Source organism: Spermophilus citellus (assembly GCF_964194105.1).
Source record: "Spermophilus citellus genome assembly, chromosome: 14".
NCBI lineage: Eukaryota > Metazoa > Chordata > Mammalia > Rodentia > Sciuridae > Spermophilus > Spermophilus citellus.
The window spans coordinates 104089005-104096637 of NC_138194.1; positions in this window are offsets into that span (position 1 = coordinate 104089005).

Below are 7633 nucleotides of genomic sequence, written 5' to 3' on the forward strand. Positions count from 1 at the left end.
AGGCACCCCGCACTCTCCTGCTCGGCTGGCAGGGGCAGCAGCACATGTTGCTGGTCTCTGCAGCAGTTGGTCCAGGACCCATGATTGCATGCTCGAGTCCCTCACACAGGATGGCTCAGCATTTGCACTGGACCTACGCATCTCCTCCTGTACCTTGGAGTCACGGCACCTGATGCCGTCTGAATGCCGTTCACAGCCCTGGGGAGGGAGCCGCGCTGAGGAAAGCCTCTGGCGGGGTTTCTCAGTGTGGTCTGGTGGCTGGACGCACCCAGACCCCTGGATGTGGAGGGTCCAGGCTGTGTGCATCCCCGCTTCACCACCTGCTGCCTGCTGAGCCCCAACAACACTTGAGACCTCTTAGCACCCCCTGTGCCCATCATGTGCCCCCCGCCCCAGGCAGAGGCACACTGGTCCAGCTGGTTGAAGGCACTGGGCGCTCAGCCAGGAGGCCCCCTCAGTCGGGACACAGGGAAGGCTGGGGAGGAGCCCGGGCTGAACTCAGGCATCTCCACTGGGAGGCAAGTGTGGAAAGGGGTTGTGCTGGGGACTGGGACAACTGGACTTGGGGGCTCTGTACCCACGGAGGACCCCTATGCTGAGGACAGCAGAATGTCCAGGCCCTGGGCTGGCATCAGTCAGAGGGAGTATGGAAGAATCTCAGGTCCTCTCAGGGGACAGACGAGGACATCTAGGGAGGACCCAAAGCCAGTGGCATGGCTCACTCCACCTGCACTGTGAGGCTCTGGGCTGTCCCTCAAGATCACCAGCATCCAGCTGTCATCCGGAAGACTGAGTGGCCCGGCACTGGCACTGGAGGGCCTCAGGGGTGTGGATTTGCAGACTGATGGGGCCCAGGGAGCCCCTCCACCGCTCAGCCCTTGGCCCACGAAACCTGCTCCAACACAGGGGTGTCACTGGGCAGAGAGGTGGTGGGTCTGGGGCAGATGAGGAGCTGCAAGGGCCAGAAGCCTTGCCTGACCTTCCTGGTCCAGACCCTGTTCACAGCCTGAGAGCAACTGTCGCTCCTGGAGCCTTCCCAGAGCTGGGTGGCCATCGCCACAGTCTAGGTCCAAATTCTTATGACTGCAGAAAAGAAGCCCCGTGTCATCGCAGCCACCTGCCTCCCTCCAGCCCAGGACAGTCTCTGTGGACAACCCCCTGGTGACCTGAGGTTCTCCCACGTGGTAGGAGGTGTCCGTCCCGCTTTCCTTTCAGAGATGGGGTGATGTTCCCTCATGTGGATGGGCCACGCTGTGTCTCACTGGTGGACATTTGGGTCGTGGAGCATCTTGTGGGACAGAAAATGAGAAAATGCTAAAACATAAGACAAAAATGATGGTGTTCTGACAGAGGGAATCATGAGGCAACCAAAGAATCTTCCAGGACCACTCTGAACAGCCAAGTGACTAATAGGACTACCCTGTGTCATAGCCCCATGTGTCAAGTGAACACCTGAGTCCACCTGAGTCCACCACGACACAAACAGACGACGGGAGAAGAGCAGAGCCAGACACAGTGGGTGCGAGATGCGGCTGACCCTTCAGAGGTTCTATGGGCCTCGGCCCTCAGGAGGCGGCCAGCTCTCACCCCCCCCAGCCAGCTGGGCCTGCCTCCCAGTGCCATGGGGAGCCGTTCCAGAAAGCCACTAAGTCTGAATGACCTGGCCAGGGACTGCCACCCACCGCAGAGACTCAAGCTCTGTGGGAGGACAGCAGCTTCCTGTCCATCCAAGGAGAAAGCACAAAACCCCAACTCAGTGACGTGCTTATCACAGAAATTAAAACATTAATAATGGGACCGTGGGCTCTGGGCAGGACTCCAGTCAGCAAGCGAGCGATAAACAGAAGCTAAAAATGCAGAGCTCTGCGCTTCAGATGACCACAGTCCCGGGCTCAAGCAGGTGCTAGACAGTCACCCCCTGAACTTGGGACAAGAATCTACTTCAAAGTCACGTAGACCCCCAAGGGCACTCACACCCAGGGTGGAGCTCCCAAGACCACCGCTGCATCCCGAGTAGGGCTCAGTGGTTGGGGTACAAAGTGCAGAAAAACAAGTTTTCAAAATAAGAAAACAGCTTTCATTTCAGCTTCTCAGAAACAGCTCTTGGAACCGTTTTTAGAGAAGGCAGCAAAATGGAGGCTGAGGCCTGGGACAGTCTTGCTAAAGCAAAATGATTGTCTTGTCTCACTTATCAAAACCTTGTACCTGTGGTCTATGTTCTTTACTAATCCATAACCTGTGACTCACACTCTCATTGATTGTGTTTATCAGTCCACACCTCCACTCCAGGAGTGCAGTGTGGTGTGGACAGAACCCTGGGATGGGGAAATATGGCCAGCGTGGTCCTGCAGGAGACCAAGGCCAACGTCCTGGGTGACAAGTCACACCGAGAGGGTGAGGCCCTGACAGGAAAGTCCCTTCCCTTCTGCTTGGGCTTTCTTGGCCATGTCCATCTGGCTCAACCTCCTCGAGGGACATTCTAAAAACTACTGACCAGCAGTCAGGGTCATGGGAAATAAGGGCATCTGGGCCAGGGTCACAGTCTGAGGGGTCCAAGGAGTCACGGTGAATAAGTGTCGTGGGGGTCCTGGAAGGGACCCTGGAGCAGAAACATCCGCAGGGAGAAGCAGGGAGGTCTGAACTTTCCCTGGGAGCAGACAGCCATGTCCGTTCACGGACCACAGGGCAGAACGCGTGCGGGTGCCAGGGGGAAACGGCACCATGCTCGCTGTCCCTCCGACCACTCTGAGGACCCAGGCCCAATCTAAAATGGAAAGTTTACATAAAAAACAAGTCACGGCCTCCAGAAGGTGAGCCTCACACGAGGTTTTACGTGGTTGGCAGGGCGACGGGCAGCCACGGCCCTTCTTCCACCCAAGCTGGTCGACCTTGGCTGGGTTTCTGTTCTCGCGACTAAAAGGCTCAGGGGTCACTCCAGGTAAACTGGGCTGACTGGGCTGCACGAAATAACCACACAAGAGACACAAAGACCTTTTTCTTCGGGGTCGCTGTGACGGCTCCTCTGACCTTAAGGGTCCACAGGAAGAGAGAGAAAGCGAGAGCACACGCTGACCCCTTTTATTGAGGAGAAGCTATTCAAATGAGGCCAGGGGTCAGGTTTCAGGGGGCTGAGTCTATCTTCATGATGTCCACTGTCAGCAGGTTGACGGACACCTGGGTAGGCCACACCCAAGGGCACAGTAAGAGAAGGGGACACACACACAAGGCACTTCCATGGAAGATTCTATCCTAAACAGGGAAAGGGGTTAGATTACAAAGGAACAGGTGAGCGTAGCTTCACCCATGGGGCTGTAGCAAGACACACCCATGCACGTGACACTGAGCGCCTCAGCACCCAGCTGGGGAGTGTGACTCAGTCACGTGTAAGGTTGGTCTCCCACAGACCTTAGAGTGGGTGCTGCCTTGGCACCTCAAACGTCCCACTGGCATGGCTTGGTTGTGCGGGCAGTGGCACCATCTCTTTAGCTTGAAGAAGCCCTGGGAATGGCTCCTCAAGAGACAAATGTGAAGACCATGGGCAGAGGCCACAACATGCCCTCCAGCCACTGCCCTTAGAGGGTATTCTGACTTTGAAAATGGCTAAAATTTAATATCTGGCCACATTCTGAGCCCTGTCCCTGGACACACACTGAGTCCCGACCCTATTCATACACTAAGCCTCGATCGACCCTGCTGATACACTGAGCCCTGATCCTGATCACACACTGAACCCTGACCCTAGTAACATGCTGAATTCTGACCCTGGACACACACTGAGCCCTGACCCTGGACACACATGAGCCCTGACCCCAATCACACACTGAGCCCTGACCCTGGACACACACTGAGCCCTGACCCTGGACACACACTGAGCCCTGACCCTGGACACACACTGAGCCTGACCCTGGACACACCATGAGAACTGATCCTGGACACACATGGAGCCCTAACACTAAACACAAAGTGAGTCCTGACCCTGGACACACACTGAGCCCTGACCCCGAGATAGTCATGGGAGAGAACAGAGACGCTCTTGGTCCTTGATTCGGAACCTGTTGTAGCCGACAACTTCCACACTGGAGCCTTTGCCCCACTGTCTAGCTCTTGTGGAATGCACTTTCTTAATCAGATCAACCATAAACACCAGGTGCCCACATGGCCGTCTGGATACCCTGAGGCTCCTTCACAGGAAGCTCTTTTAAAATCTCCCCCACATCACCAGCCCCCGCCCTGCCTCGCTGGCTGATGGAAGGCCAGCCTCTCCCTCCCCGGGCTTCCTCCCCACTGCGGCGCTGCCCTCCTGGGTGAGCCCGTCTCCTAGAAAGCCTTCCCTGTTTTATACCCTTTGGCCCATCTTCATGTCTCTTGTCATTGAGCCAAATGTCCCCATCTCTGGTGTCAATCCTGCTCACCTGCTGGCCCTGGCTCAGGTCATGGACTCAGAACAGAACCTGGGGACAAGGCAGTGCCCGTCTGCCTGGGCACAGAGTTCCCCACGCAGGGCTCAGCAGCACTGCGGATTCAGGCCATGGGCGCTGAGCATCCCGACTGGGGGAGTTGCCAGGTAAAAATTGGGCATCCAAGGTGCCTCGACTTGCCCAGCCCTGTACCTCTGTCCCTGCTACCTCCTGTTCTCCTCTGGGGCAGACACCAGTTTCCCTAGGCCCACCCAGAGGGGCCAGTCTCGGTCTGGGTTCGCCAAGTGCCATGGTAGCTGCACCAGCCAGTTGCTTGTCCAGACGTGTCCCTGTGCCCCTCCCTGAGCCTTGCTGGCTCCTGTAGGAGGCCGCGGGGTGGGGTGTGGACACTGATAATGCGTCCTGGGTTCCCAAGCAGTCCAGTTGCACCAGGCTCAGCCAGTCAGGCCGGCCGGGAGCCAGTTTGCAGGGCGCTTGTGCAGGTGCTTCTGAGCCAGGGAGCGGCCCGTGTTTTCCAGCAGTGAGGAGGTGGCAGCTGGGTGACAAGGGCTTCTGGCTTCCTTCCCAGGCCCCAGCGCTCTTTGGGGTGCACCTGGGACAGCTCTGTGTGCCCCTCCCCAACAGCTGGGGCTGAGCCACAGGCTGGTCCTGAAGGGCCTCTAGTGGGGGACGCTGAAGGGGGGCCAGGAAGGACGGATAGGAGCTCACCGGCCTGCTGGGCCAGGAGGACAGTGCTTAGAGAATCGGGCAAAGTTGTCCTGGGGAGTGTGGTTACCACTGGCCTCTGGGACATGAGCCCTTCAGTTCTTGACCAGAATCGTATGATAGAGGTTTCCACACTGGGTACATCTGAGGGATGGACGCTCAGTTATCCTGTTTGGTTAAGCCAGACTGAGGGACAGCCCCCAGCCCCCAGCGTCCAGGGTCCTTCCAGCCACCCCTGCCTGCAGAGCAGCTGCAGTGTCGGGTGTGAGTCCGGAACTTCTGCCAGCACCCTGTCTGCGCAGCCAGCTTTGGGAGTGGACAGTCACCCCAGCCACTGTCCCTGTGGACTCAGCCTGTTAGTTCTATGGGTGCCTTCCCTGCTTAAAACAAATGACCGCCACAGCGGGCAGTCGCACCCTGGACCTCCCCTCCAGGTACTCGGCCAGGCTGCTGGACCTCAGAATGGCCCTCCAGCGGGACCCTTCTGCCTCTCTCCTTCCACACCAGTCAGAGGCATGGTGGCCCATGGCTCACACATCCATCCTGGCCCCTCTCATTCTTCACAGACAGCCCCCTAAATGCTCCTGTAGGTCGAGGTTCGTGTGAACCAACGCGGAGCACGGAGTCCTCCTACAGAGAGCATGCGTCCTGTCACAGCCCCTGCCCCACGCCACAGGCACTCACCACCCACCAACACACAGGCATAGGCACCCAAACACACATGCACATGTTAACACATGCCTGCACACTCAGGACCCTCACACATTTGCAGGTGAGTCCACCAAAAGTCATACATGCACAGGCACATGCACACTCCCAGACACGCACATGTGCCTGCAGATGTGTCCACGCCTGCACAGTCACACCCTGACACACTCTCACACACGCACACGTGCCTGCAGATGTGCACACGCCCTCGCACAGTCACACCCTGACACACTCCCACAGTTGGTATCCCTCTGATGCATACTCTGGTACCCACTCAGCACTTCTTTTCAGGGGCTCAGTTTGATCCCTGAGGGACAGGTCATGTGGCCATCAGGGACTGACTCCTGGTAAAGGAAGCCTGCGTGGTGATGTGTGAAGCCTAGGAAGCCCAGGTCTGGGAGCAGTGGTCTGAGGTGAGTCTGGATCCCAGCTGGGCTCTGTCCTGGGGCGGGGCTGTCCCCTCAGGGTGGGGCAGCCTGATGAGAGCTGAGGCTGCCCACCTGCACCGGGCCAGCGGGCTGCTCCACTGGTCTGAGTCCCGCAGCACGGCTCCTGTTCCCGCATACAGGGATGGCCTCCTGGAGCCCCTTCCAGAGATGCCCAATTGGTGACAGTGGGGACGGGCAGCATCTGGACCCAGGGCTCCAGGTGGTCACATGGACACACTGCCCAGAGACTCATTTTGGCAAGGGACTCTTCTGGGCATGCCACGTGCCAGGGGTGAGGCAGTGGCATCTGACTGGTATGGAGGGGAGGGGAAGGACCTGGGAAGGAGGGGGTGGGCACTGGGCAGCTTGGGTGTGCAGGGCGTTGCTGTCTGCGTGGCCCCTGAGCGGAGGACGTGGCTAGGCCCAGGCGGGCATTGACTTGCCTGAGATACTTCCCACACTGCACAGGTCCCATGGTGGCCCAGGCTTTCTCCCCACTGAGGGCCTTGGGAGGTGGCCCTGGCTCTCCCGCCTCCCCAGGACCCTCAGACACAGTGCCCACCTGCCAAGCGGATACCCTGGCCACCGCTGCAGGTGAAGGAGTGGGTTTTCTCGGGTGGCCGAGGAGTGTTTGGAGGGAGCGTGGCCTCTGTGGGCAGGCTCAGCTTTAGGGGTACCAGGCACCAGCAGATGCCTGTGCAGAGGAGCCCTGGCAAGACGATTTTCCTCTGAGCACCTCAGGGAAACTAGGCGGGGTACAGTGGAGTGGTGATCATCTTGGCAGGGGTTCCCTCTGCCAGCTGACACCAGCCTGTTGGCCCCCAGCTTGGGCCTCCGACGGGCCCCAGGACCCTCCAGGCACTCCCACAGCCCAGCCCCTGGAGTGCCCAGCTTATCGGCGGTCTGCTTCAGTGTGGGCGGACCCCATGGAGCTCGGCCTCATGTTGGCCAGCCTCTTGTGCTGGCCACCCTCCCAAGGGCTGGGCTCCTGAGCTACAGTTGCCCCTCCGTTCCCCCCCAGTTCTTCTCCCTGTCTCCTTCAGGAAGCATCGCTTGACCCCACACCGAGCCCTCTGTTCCCTGGATTTCTGGGTCTCTTGGCTTCCAGGGGAGGGGACCATGAGCTACCATATCCCCAGGTGCACACTGGGCTTTGCTCAGCCTCCCTGTTCTGCTTGGGCCCACTCTGCAAGGGTCTGAAGCCCCTCGTCAATCAACCTTCCCTGCACCTTCTCCTTGAGGGTAGACACTGGGGCACCCTTGGGCAGCTGCAGTCCTGGCTCCTGAGGCCACTGGAGCCTGAGATTACCAAAAGCAGGGCTGTAGCTTAGTCCTGTCTGTGGTGCAGCTTACTTCCTCCCCTCCACCTGCCCT